The sequence below is a fragment of the Dipodomys spectabilis genome, unplaced genomic scaffold (genome assembly GCF_019054845.1).
Source record: "Dipodomys spectabilis isolate Male_0828 unplaced genomic scaffold, ASM1905484v1 ptg000108l, whole genome shotgun sequence".
NCBI lineage: Eukaryota > Metazoa > Chordata > Mammalia > Rodentia > Heteromyidae > Dipodomys > Dipodomys spectabilis.
In genome coordinates, this window is record NW_024870785.1 from 15968290 (window position 1) to 15982367 (window position 14078).

Consider the following 14078-nt stretch of genomic DNA (forward strand, 5'->3'; position numbering starts at 1 on the left):
AGCACTCAACTAATAAGCAAAAGCATCAGGTTCTGAGTTTAAGTCCTAGTCTTGGACCAACAACACACACACACACACACACACACACACACACACACACACACACACACACACACACACACACACACACACACACACACACACACACACACACACACACACACACGATGCTGGCTTCTGACATACCTGGGAGTCATCCTTGGGGTATTGTGAAGCCATTCTTACAGTGAGAAGAAGTCCTGTAGGAGATTCCTGGGAATACTAGCTTACAAAAAGTCATACTAAGGATGCCACATGAATAGTGCGTTGGGGGTGTTTCTTGGACCACAGAGAAAAATGCCGTTCTTTTTCTATCCCTCTGGCAGATGTTGAGTGTCAACTATGAAGCAGACATAGACAGGAAGTCCAGAGCAATCGAGAGGACTATAGGATCATTTCTATGGATGAGTGTGTTCCATCTGGGAGGGAAAGCAGGAGCTGATAGCAGTGACAACACAGGAAAGAATGTAGTGATGGGGTCTCTTGGCTTCTCCTAGCATTTGTCCACCTTAGACTACTTAAGCAACTCTCCTTCACCTATGGGCAGGTCTTGGTGGGGATCATTGGAAGGACAAAATCTTAAGTCTACCTTCATGGGCTCAAGGTCTGAAGAAATAGGAAGCATGGACTTATAGGAGGACAGTTGGTTTCTAAAATAATGACAAAAGTAATTAGACCTCAATTCTTGATGAAGACAATATTTCAAGCCTACAAGACTAGCATACTAGGGCCTCATGCCCTGTGGCAATTTTTATGCCTTTAGAGGTCCAGTGAAAAATTATGTCATTTCACTGGAGTTGTATTTGACCCTGCATCTTTTAAGCTCAGGCCTCACCCTTCCTTCCAAGTTTAGTTTAGTGAAACTGCCCTGTCAGAGGGCATCTAAAGAGTCACCTACTTAGTTCCACCTTTTCTTTCTCCACCTATTTGTGTCCTGTTGTTGTTCCAAGGGCCATCGGGGGATGGGGCTCAAGTCCAAATGTAGAATTAGTAATGGTCTCTGCCCACTGGGCTTAAAACCCTAAATCCTGGCATTAAGGAAATGACAAGACATACACACACACACACACTTACAAAGGATAGAGGCTTACATTGGAAGCACTTAATATGTCTGAGCGAAAGAAGGAAGTAGCCCAACAGGAAGCCATATTGCTTCTTGTAAAACAAGACAGTTCAATAAACAACACATCAAGGGGAAAGAATCCTCTGGAGAGGGCTCAGCCTCTTCTACATTGATGAAGTTATTAAAATGCAAAGAGGGTTGCACCATTGCATCTTGCTTTCTGTTTGCAAAAGCTGTTTTCTTTTTCCAAGCCTTGGACTTCCTTCTCTCCCTCCCTCGCTTCCTTCCTCCCACTTCCTTCCTTCCTCTTGCTTCCTTCCTTTCTTCTCTCACTTCTTCCCTTCCCTTTCTTTCTTTCTTCCTTCCCCTTGAAGTATTAATTCTTCTTACTCAAAATTCTTATTTTTTCCTACTCAAAACTTGACCAGCCATCCTATCTTACACCTTCATACTTGCTACTCATGCTCTCTGGACAGGCCAGTAAATTCCCAAGCCACAAATATCATTTAACATATGTGTATTATCTTTAACTAACTTATAAACATAGAAGTAAATACTTCTGGGATGTATCCAAGTGTGCACAAATGTATTAGCTGAATTAAGGGATTTTCAGGCAAATATTCAAATGGTTTACTTCTTTAGAAAAGTCTAACTCACAGTCCAGTGGAATGAATATAAGGAAACAGGTCTTCATAAGGTGGGGTTAGGGCTTAGAGGAATGAAGAGAGGAAGGGGGTAGAATGTAGTCATAAAATTTAATGCATATCTTACAAAATTAAGAAAATGGAGCGGAGGGATAGGGTTGGGAGAGATGAGGAAGAATAATGAAAAGGGTTACATAGATCAAGATGTATTGATGTGCTGAATGGTAACTTGTACAACTACATAAAGATAATAAAAAATAAAGTACTATAATGGCTTAATAAAGTATCACAAAACAAAAATGTGTATTGGTTTGCTAGTCCTGTTATATCAGAGTACTCAAAACTGTTTAATTTCAACAATAAACATTTACTGGCATAGTTCTGGAGGCTACATGTCAAAGTAGAGGTCTTGTCAGATTGGTTTCTTTGAGGCTTCAAGGGGAGGATCTGTTCTATATCCTTCTCTTTGGCTTTATGGAGGGCTTCTTTCTCTGTCTCTTTCTTCTGGATCCATATTTTCTCTTCTTACACAGATATCAATCATATTAACCTATGGCTTATCCTACTCATTGTATTTTAACTTCATTAACTGTTTTGGTGGTAATTTGAGACAGCATCTCATTATATACTTCAGACTGACCTAGAACTCACTATGTAGCTCAGGCTGGACACTAACTCACACTCTTCCCCCTGCCTCATTATCTCAAGTGCTAGAATTACAGAACCTATCCCCATTACTTCTTTACAGACCCTACATATAAACATGGTCCTTTTCCAGGTACAAGGTTTAAGGGCTTCAAGTATTAATTTTTTTAGGGTGAGGTGGTGTCTCCATTCAGTCCATATTCTACCTAAATGGCCTTATGATTATTCTGAAGGCTGAGTCTTATCTTCTCAGCTATCTTACAACATCAACCAACTTGTTTCAAATTTCACAAAGTGTATTTATTGGTTAGTTGGCACTAGTGGCTCATGCCTATAATCTGAGCTACTCAGGAGGTGAGATCTGAGGATTGTAGTTCAAAGCCTGGGCTGGAATGTCTGTGAGACAATTATTTCCAGTAACTACCAGAAAACCAAAAGTACAGAGTTGATCTTTAGGAACTACAGCCTATGCCTAAAACAATACCTGGCACATGGTGGGCATGTACGACATGTACTAAATATTCAATAAATTAATGAATGACTAGAAAGTTATACATTGGGATGGGATGATACCTCTTTGGCCTTCCAGAGATCTGCTTTGCCTTTCAGGAGGAACTTGTTCTTGACTTTGACTGTAAGAGGTAAAGCTTCTATGTTTCCAGTCAACATGTTATATTCCAAACATGTGGCATTAGCCTCGGAAGTCCATGCAATAGAAAACCAACAGGCAGTCAAAAATACTCTTTGAATGTGATTGAATAGAATTCTGATTATACAGTTTAGCCAAGGAAGTCAGCCCAAGTCAGCATCAATTTTCACAGTCAAAGCCAATCTGCCCAACTTGGAATTGATGTCTGAACTCTCAATCTCTTTCTCATATTGTTTTCAGGGCCATGACTCCTGTGCCATACTTTTGGGATGTTCCAATCTCCTGTCACCTCAGCAGAATTCTCTTGGAGACATCCTAAAGCAATATATTACACAAAAAATTATTATCCATGGATCCAATCTGGCCAAATCCAGTATCTTTCAATAGGGCATAGATGTGGATTATAGTTAATAGCAGAAGTTGAAGAATCTCTTAGAGCACTCATTACTTAACAGCCTTGCTATTCGAGTATCTTTATCTTGAGCGGGAGATTGTTTTTTCTTTTAGAAAAGTGTGACAAATAACTATTGATATAAATATATGCATACATATGCATGGACAGCAACTGCATGTATATGCATATATGTTTTAAAGTATTGTATATTTTTATTAGCATCTATTTCATCAGCCTCACCCCCAAACATTACCAATCAAGAGACCAAGGAGAATCAAGCAATAAACAAAAAAAAGTGACCCCAGCAAATGGAGGTAGGCGAGACAAGAGGCTGAGAAGATACACTCCCCACCCATGATTATGACTGTCATTATGACGTATTCTCCTCTCCATCCAAATGACTGATGGCCTGTAATTTACTGCTGCTGTTGTTCTGGCAAATTTTCTCAGAAGTACACTCATCCATGAGCCCCCTGCTGAAAAACCTCCAGCTTCTAAGTGCCATAGGAAGCAGTCTTTGGCATTTTAGCGGCTCACAGACTGGGTCATCCATAAAAGTTTAATTTCCTAAAAATATGCAGTGAGGTGCTTTTCCTGAATGAAATGGCTTCTGGCTCATCAACGTATTTATGGGAGTAAATAGAAGGAAGATCGGTAAGTCAGGAATCTAATCAGCTATCATCCAGTCCATCTGGTTTAATTAGAGAGCCCAGCAGCTTCTCAGACACCTTTGAGGAAAAAGCTTCAGAACTAGCTCTTGTAAAGGCAGGGGGGTTCTGCATGTGGTTTTCAATGTGTCGTCAACTTCTCTGTCCCCACAGAGGCCCTTTATCAAATTCCCATCAGAGAACAAGCCTGAGAGACATATTCATGTCTGCCTCTTCAGGACAAATGAAAAGTAAACAAGGTTTGGAAGACTATCACTCACATTGGTCACCTAGACATTCAAGAAATACTAATAAACTAAGTATACACTGGTGCCTATTTAGTGCAGGAATTTAGTGAATGACACTCAGACCCACCCTGATGGGGGAGACAAGCATAATTTCTAAATGCTGAGATGTATCCTAAGATCATGAGGTGGGTCCCAGGGTCTAATTGAGTCCCCTAGAGGGATCATGAGAAGTAAAAACAGAAGAATGAGGAACTTTCTAGAACACCAGTTCATACATTTAAACATGTGCCAAAACTAATGGGAAGACTTGTTAAAATACAGAGCACTGGGCCCCATTCAGAATTTGTGACTCAGGAGGTAGGATGTGGAGCCAGAAGATTTGAATTTTTTAAAAATATATATTTTTTATTGTGAAAATACCGTACAGAGGGGTTACAATTACATGAGCAAGGTAATGAGTACATTTCTTATCAAGCATTGTTGCCTCTGCCTTTGTTTCCCCTTACCATCCTTCCCAATCCCTCTCCATTCCTCCCACCTCCTCCACCAAAGTTGTAAAGTTCATTTTCTGACATAATGTCTTGTACATCTCATTGTTGCTATGGGTCCACCTGTATTCCCTATTTAAACAATTGTTTTTTTTTCCCTTCCCCTCCACAAATTATACCAACATCAAATACAGTAAAAACAGGGGTTATACCGTGGGGGAGGGACATACAAACAAAGCAACAAAAAAATCATCTTATAAATATGTTAAAAAACAATAGCAAGAAAGAAAAAACATTTGAGTCCTAATCTTGGGGTTCATTTCGCCTAACATCAAAGATTTGCATTTCTAATCAATTTCTTACTTTTTCTAATTGTGCTAGCTCAGGGACCATATTTTGAAACTAGGCCACTGGTTCCAATGCAGGATCAGAATGGAATCACCTAGGGGTTCCAACAGCTAGTAAAGTTTGTGTCCCACTCTAGATATTGTGAACTAATTGGTTTCCCGTACAAAATAGATTGTCAGAAATTTTGTTTGTATTTTAATAATCTTAAACTCATAGTAAAGTTGCATGCAAAGTGTACCTTAAAAACTAAAACAGAACCATTTGAGAATTGGCTATTTGTTGACCTATTATTATAGCAACTCCTTTCTTTATAGTCTGAATTTTTTTCTCTTTTTTTGCCAATCCTGGGGGCTAGAACTCAGGGCCTGGGCACTATCCCTAAGCCTCTTTGGGTTCAAGGCTAGCATTCTACCACTCGAGCCATAGCACTACTTGCAGCTTTTTCTGAGATTACTGTAGATAAGAGTCTTACAGATTAGGTTGGCTTTGAACTACAACCCTCAGATTTCAGCCACCTGGATAGCTAAGATTATAGGCATGAGCTAAAAGCACCTGACTGTATTTTTTAAATAAGTTTATTGTGAAAATACTGTACAGAGGGGTTACAATTACGTGAGCAAGGTAATGAGTACATTTCTTATAGCATTGTTGCCTCCTCGTTTTTCGACATAGCATCTTGTACATCTCACTGTTGCAATGGGTCCACCTGTATCCCTATTTAAACAATTTGTTTTTTCCCTTCCCCTCCACAAATTATAGCAACATCAAATACAGTGAAAACAGGGGTTATACTGTGGGGGACAGACATACAAAGCAACAAAAAAATCACCTTATAAATATGTTAGAAACAATAGCAAGAAAGAAAAAAAACAACTTGTGTACTTATCTTGAGGTTCATTTCACCTAACATCATCTTATCTGACCTTTTCTGCTTGTCTCAGACATACACTAGTTATTGCAAATAAGGAAAACCATGGGACCTATGTTTTTTTGGGCCTGGCTTACTTCACTTAATATAATTTTTTCCAAGTCTTTCCATTTCCTAACAAATGGGGCAATGATTTCTGATGGAGACATAGAATTCTACTGTGTGTGTATATATATATATATATATATGTATATATATATATATATATACATACATACATACATACATATACCACATTTTCTTGATCCATTCATCTACTGAGGGGCATCTGGGTTGGTTCCATATTTTAGCTATGGTAAATAATGCTGCAATAAACATAGTTATGCTATTGCTGGGTCATAGGGGAGCTCTATGTGGAGTCTTTTGAGGAACCTCCGTACTACTTTCCAAATTGTTGAACCAACAATGCAGTAGGGTTCCCTTCTGCCTACATCCCCTCCAGCATCTGTTGTTATTAGAGTTCTTGATTATAGCCATTCTAACTGGGGTGAGGTGGTACCTGACTGTATTTTCACCTACTCAACTAAAATACTGCCATCAGAATGAAGAAATTCTTATCAGTACATGAAGACCATTCATATTTTACTAAGTTTAGCCTATATTTTTTTAATTTCAAAAGATGTAGTTCAGAATTATCTGTCATATCTTTTAAGTTTTGTTCAATCTGAAACAGCTTCTCTGGCCTCCCTTGGCTTTCAGAACCATTAGAAGACTTATAAGACTACTATTTTAAAATATGATCCTAATTGGGATTTGTCTGTCATTTGTTCATGGTGAGACCTAGGTTATATAATTTTGCTAGGCCTCACAGATATGACATGGTATCTTCTGTCTTTAGTGAAGTGGTGTGATGGTTTCCGTTTCTCCCATGACTGATGATGTTCAGTTTGGTCCCTTGGTGATAGTGGTGACTACCAGAATTTGCCCCTGTGAATTTAGTCATTTTGTTTTTTAACTAAGACCTTTGTGTGGGGGTGTGAAATTATGTAAACGCTTGGCTTCTGATCAAACTGTGAATTTAGTCATTAGTCACAGGAGCTCATGGTTTCTGCTTTTGTTGAGTACACTGTAATATTTTGCACTCATTTGTTGTAGGTCAGTCTGGCTCTGGTTCCATTTTTTTTCTTTACTTTTAAAGCTTTCCGGGTGATTCTAATACAAAGCTAAAATGGAGAAGTATTTCTTTTTATAGAGCAAGGTACCATACCTAAAGAACTAGAACAACATGCGAAGTCTCTGGTAACTTCAAGGTTTTCAATATGGCTGGCAGACAGGATAAAGTATAAAAAGAGAGAGAGAGAGATTTAGTTTTTAAGGCTCATTTTGACACTAGACTATCTCCATCATTATTAACTCCAGCGATGGTTCTTCCATCACTTCTATATATACTAAGCTACAACAGTATGTATCATGAAAGGACTGTCTTAGCATTCTTCAGGGAAAGGGGGAGCTGAGTGTCTAATCTGACATGTTATCTCTGAACCTGGTGCAAATTTCCCTGTTATAGGATGAATTTCCATCTGTCTCCCATTCACATACCAGTGCTCCAATTCCTAGTTTGCATTTGGTTGAAGGGCTTCTAATGAAGTGGTTAAGGTGAAGGTAGGTAATAAGAGTGGGTCCCTGATCTGCTAAGATTAGTGTCCTTATGAAAGACACTAGCATGTCACTGTGTCACTCAAACTCAGCATTCAAAGGTCACATGACCACATAGTGGTCACATGCCCATAAAGCCAGGAGAAGAGGCCACAGAAAGAAACCTATTCATCTGGGTCGTGGACTTTCCTGTCTCTAGAACTGTTGTTTAGGATGCCAGGTCTATGCTCTTCTGTAATATCAGCCAGTCAATCTTCTACTTATAAATACTAAACACAATAAGTGAGAAGGAAACATAAAGTACCCAGCAAGATTCCAGGTTCTTAGCAAATGCTTTATCAGGGCAAGCTATTTCTATCACTTCATTTGTCCTCAAGCATGCACATTCCCACTCTTCTGGTCTTTCTTCATAACCAATTTAATTCTACAAATATTATTCAAGTAGGTCTCTACATCAAGATACTAACTTGCTTCAGGCTATAGGGTACAAGGAGGGTTTGCCTTAAGTTCAAAGCCAAGAATGAGTCAGAAGCCAATGGTTCATACATGAATCCTGCCTAGGTGGAAGGCTGAGATTGGTAGGATTATGGTTCTAGCTAGAAAAGCCCATGAGATTCCATCTCAATGGAAGAAGCTGGGTGTGGTAGTGAATACCTGTCATTGCAACTACTATGGGAGATCCACAATAGGAGAATCATATTCCAGGACGCTGGCCAAGAAGCAAGACCTATCTCAAAAAGACCAGTACAAAAAAGGGCTGGAGGCATGGCTTAGTAGTACAGCAACTACCAAGCAATGGCAATGCCCCAGATTCAAATTCCAGAATCACAAACAAACACACACATGGAGCCAGGAGTGTGGAGATGCTGCCTACTGCTGGCCTCAGTAAAGTTGTTTTAGATTTCACAGCTAATAAAGGAGCTGATTCAGAAGAGGAAACGGGAGCTGTTTCACAGAACTGGGCTACTGAGAAAATGAGTAAATCACAGGATTAGATCCAATAATCCTCCATCTCTCCTTTGCTTTATTACATTTATATGGTAATCCATCTTCTCCTGCTTACCAATAATTAGCCGGGACCCTCCAATCTAATATGGGTCTTTTTGCCCCCTTTCTTTGACTGTCAGAGAGACTCACTCCACTCCCCACGTGTTGGTTTCAGGTACTAGACAAGACACTCAAATGTGAAAGAACTTTAAAGCAAGCAAGCAAAAATGAAAGGCTCCACTGAAATTCAGACAGGGGAGGGAGAGAAAAATTCCTGAGCCCAATGCAGTCATGTCTTTAAAAGCAAGGATGCAACAACTGACTGAAGTTGGGAAAAAAGAAAAGTATAGTCACAATTTTATAACTCTTTTGGGAGGTATAAAAACAGAGAAATAAATTCCTGGAGAAGAATTGAGCTAAGACAAGGAGTCTAAATGAATCTGACAAGAGGAAAATTTGAAGAGTCTAAAATTTTACCCACATCCATATTTACGCATTGAATGGCAGGTCATGTCACATGGTGGGGAACAATCTAACCCTGGCTGGGGTATTTTTCACAGAGGCAGCCCTGTTGTCATCCTAACTCACCACTTATACCTCTATCACTGCCTTGTCAGAGTTCCTCTTTGAGTTAGAGATTTCAAGTATATTCCCTCCAGACAGTGAGTTCCTTAAGGTGGGATTCCTATATCACCCTGGCTGGGACTCTCCCAGGATGTTGGACAAAGCAGACACTTAGCTTCCCAAGTCTGAAGGTCCCCAACTGCAAGGGTACAGCAGGCACAGAGATATAGGACATTCTGTTGCGGGTGGGAGTGGGGGGCGGGGGAGAGTTGGCAGTGAGGCGCAAAGTGCTTTTCTCTTTCTGCTGGAAATTTCCACTGTGTAGGATTTTTCTTACTATCTTTCTTTGTGATTCTTTTTCTCATTTCACTGCAATCCTTAAATGCTTTCTCTTCCCCTTTATCATTCTTGACCTCAGGAGGAGCCTTTCTATTTATAACCAAGCTCCCTCTCCATCCTTCCTTAAAGAATTCCTACAAGCCTATTTAGGCCCTGGTACAAACCAGAAGATCTATTAAAGACCCACCAGGAGGCATTGTCTAAGGAGTCACTTTCTCCTTCCTTACATCCAGTAAGAACATTTAGGTGAATTGAATATGAACTCACTCCTGGGTGGCTAGCAAGAGGGTTTAGCTCTCCTGACATCAGTTCTCTCATTTACTGGGCAGCTTGGATCATGGCAGGGATTTCCAAACTGTGTTCCCTGGAACCAAGAGTGTCACTGGCTCTGTAGTTCTCTGGGACAAAGAAAGAGAATGGAAAGGGCAAGAGAGCAGATTGGGGAGAGGAAACTTATACCTTCCACTCATACATCAAAATCAGCTCTGTAATTCATCTTCCTCACAAAGTAAGCTGCTCTAAAAAAGATTCTAATAGCAATTAAAAATGGTTCTAGTATGGGTAGAGTTGAGAAAGATGCGGAGAATGATGGAAGGGGTGATATTGATCAAGATGCATTGTACTCATAAATCTTACTTGTTGAATTGAACCCCCTTTTTACACCTTTTTTAGAAAATAAGAAACATTTTTAATTGGTTTCAGTGCTAAAAGATTTTGCAACCTATTGAAAAAATGCTTAAAATATTTATTGATTATAGACCAATTGAATGGTAGCAAATTCTCTTTTGAAGAGTATATTAGCTTTGTATACCTGAATCAGCCCCAAATCAAGTGCTATAGCCTAGTTAAAAGACTATATAAGCAAAAGAAATAATAACACAGGAAAGTGAAACAATAAGACTAACAGAATAAAAGGTAGACTGTGGCTAGACATAAAAAATACAGTATTATGTGTGTGCATGTGTATATACATAGGGCTCACATTCCATGTGAGGCTCATGAAGGAAAATCACCCCAACTAAATGATATCAGTGCTGCTGTGCATGTAAACTGGCATTCCAAGGTGATGATAATGCAGCCAAGAACTCATTTGTGTGCATAATTTCTTCCCTGTTCTTTGTGAGTATTGCTGACAGTGTTGTACATGTGTATATGACTGTTTTAAAAATAGAAGTCCAGAATTTTTGTAATTTGTCTCTAGGGATATAATATCTAGTGTTTAGTCTGAGTTCAAATGCTGCTCCAATACTTACTCACTGTGTGACCCTAGAAAAATCATTTCATCCCTCTAAACAAATTTTATTACTGTGAGTTAGAAATAGTATTATTATTTACTTTATGGGGGTATATGAATGTGTGTGTTTGGTCAGGGAAGGATTAATGGAATAAAAATTTTTAATCTCTCAACACAGCCAAGTTGTAGAATGTGTTGCTTGGTCATTGTAATAAATATGTGACCCTCAGCCTGAGACAGCCAGCTCCAGGGAAGGGCTTATCATACCTGAGATCCTTATTTGAATAGTTGGAGGAGGCTCTCCATGATAGGGATTTTACTAATCTCTGAGTTTTTTCCAAAGACAGCTGCATAATAGCTCTGAACACACACACACACACACACACACACACACACACACACACACACACACACACACACACGAGAACTGTGAGGAGGGTTAGTGTCTCCCCAGGAAAGTATAACTGTTGCTTCACTGAAACAGTCACCAGACTACTATTTCACTACTCATTTCTGAAAGGGCAGGGATAAAGATTATCTTCTGAAATAACTTCCGGATGAAGCTCTCACTCAAGAACCCCTACTATGGGAGTGAAAGTACTGAGCTACTAGCTCTATGATAATGGTGTTGGTACCCTTGAACAACTGCTATTTGGAGCTTTATGGTCTCTAATGCATGAGTAACCAAAAGGGGGAAAAATTGCTATGATCATTATCCTGAGGATGCTCCAGCATCCCTGACCATAGCTCATTCAAGAACCATTATCTTTCTTAAGTTAATAGATGAGGTCCTACTTTAATTAACTGAGAAATGCACAAGAAGAATAGGAAATAATTTATGTAACTCATCCATCTGGTGACTCAGGAGAAATATGGAGCTTGGATGAAATGTGCTTGGCTAGCTGCTCTTGCAAAGGACACAAACAAAAACCCTGGGTATCTTGTTATACATCTTGAGACATAGGGGCTGGGGGAAAAAGAGGTAGGGAAGATCCCAGAAAGGAACGTGGAAAATGCTTAATGGAGAGAGCATCACAGAATCCCACACTCACTAATGCTGCATTGAGATCTCTGATGGGGTCCCACAGTCTTGTGGGACAAAGGTGGGACAAAGGTACCATAGGGATGCAGTTACTTACTGAAGGAGACACAGCTTCTTGGTGCATACACGATCAGGACCTAAGCTTTCACCTCCAGATCCAGGGGTCGCTTAACCTTTCCCTGCCACCTGCCTAATTTCAGTGCCACCCAGTGGGTTCTGTCAGAGCTAAAAGGGTTTGCGAAGGTCAGGAGGGGTGGCTAGGTAGCCTTGGCCCACTGCTGTGAAAAAAAAAATGCTCTGATTTTTCAAGTCTACAGCCTCAAAGCGTAGCCTGCAGTAGTTCTCCTGTCTCACCAGCTACTAAAAATGTTCACTCTGAAACATGTAACAACGCTGACCTCTGACAGACACCACGTCCTAGCTGTTAACATTACTCGGCTTACAACAGAAGTTGCCCCTTAAGACCCTTGTAAGCCAGGCTGGGGAAGGAGGTGAAGCTGTCAGGGCTTGGGCCTTGAGAAGAACAAAGGGAAAAGTCACCTTGGCACTGAGGGCCTGGGAACAACAGTGACTCAATCAGGCCTCCTGCCATCATTCCCTTCTCTAACGGGGCTGTAGACAGGGGCTGATGCCTCAGGACGGCCAATTAGACCCAACCATGGAGCAGCAGCAGCTCATGCACAGGATCTCTATTAGCAATTAGCTCTTGGATGATTTTATGTGGGGCTTATTTTTAGCACGCTGTCACCTTTTAACTTGGGCCAAACTTTTTGTACTCGGCAAATACCTATGTTGCGAGACACTGTAATTCATGCCTCTTTTAATTGACTTTATTAGCTCACATGCCCATCTTATAGTCCTGGGAGGAGTGGGGAGGGGGGGTAAGTTTGAAGATGAAGACGGCTAATTTGGAAGAAATCTGGCTCAGTTAGGAGGATGGATGCTCCAGCTTCTTTACCTTGGTTCACATGTAAACCATACAAAGGACCCAGAAGTCTCCTTGAGCTTACTCCATCAGTTATCCTGGAATTCAGTAATGAACTTGGGTTGTTGAGCACTCTTCCTGGCTGTTAGCAGGAAGGGCAACATGAAGGTATCTGAAGTCTCAAGTCTCTTTCCTCACCAGCACCCCTTTGCCTTCTAGTTCCTTGTCTACACACTGGAGAAAGGCCCTTCCAGAGCCATCCCTTCCCTCTGTAGTCACTAGTTATGTTTTAGGGGAGCAGGACACTTATTAAAGAAGATGTGGCTGTCCTCTGGGGGGGTGAGAATGGAAGTCATTTACTCTGTTTTGCCTTTGAGACTCCTGAAGAAACAAAATACATGAAGAACAAGGCCTGGAATTCTACTCTCTGAAGATACCATTTGTTCTACCATATAGAACCTTCTCTTAATGCCAGGTCCTGTGTCTAGAGAAATCCCAGACAAGACTCTGCTATTCAGGAGGCCATATACCAGGGTAAAAGTGTGGTTTAAATGCCAAGCTATGGAATTAGAACAGGACGGCCTCCATTCTAGCCCAGGGGTGGAACAGAGGACCAAGGTATCAGGATCATTTTCCTGAAGGATGTGCTATATAAGTTTGAGATTAGTTGGGATTCAGCCAGTGATGAAGAGGGAAGTAGCAGTTCCAGGCCTTAGAGAGGACAGGGGAAAGGCTGGCACATCCCATGTACCATCCAGTACTACCCAGCAAGACTTGGTGAATGAGTGTGGCCTGGAGAGGTACAGGTCCTGAAAAAGGGGGAGAAGGGGCAGGAGCAGACTGCAGGAGAGCATCCAAATCTTTCTTGAAGATGAAAGGAGGTAAGAAATGGAGTTTCAGTAAGAGGAGAGGCATGAGGAAGTACACATCTTGGGGAGATCCTTCTATTGGGAGAGGAGTCAGCACAAGACAAGTACACATACCCTATAGGTGACCTTGAAAACTGCTGCCTGAAGGAGCCAGGGCTTAGCAAAAAAGCTAAGAATGTGGGCAGGAAGCACTGGGGTCTGAATATTTGCCACCTCTCATCCATCATGAAGAATAATATTATGTAACTTACCAGGGAATGAATGGACCTGGCAAAATTACGTCAAGTGAAGTAAGTAAGGCTTACAGAGACAGAGGGCACATGTTTTCTTTCATATATGAAAACACATATAGGGTCAAACGCACACATATGCAAACAAATTTGACTCAAGTATAGTATAGGGAGAGGAGTAAGACAGAGTATGGTGTCA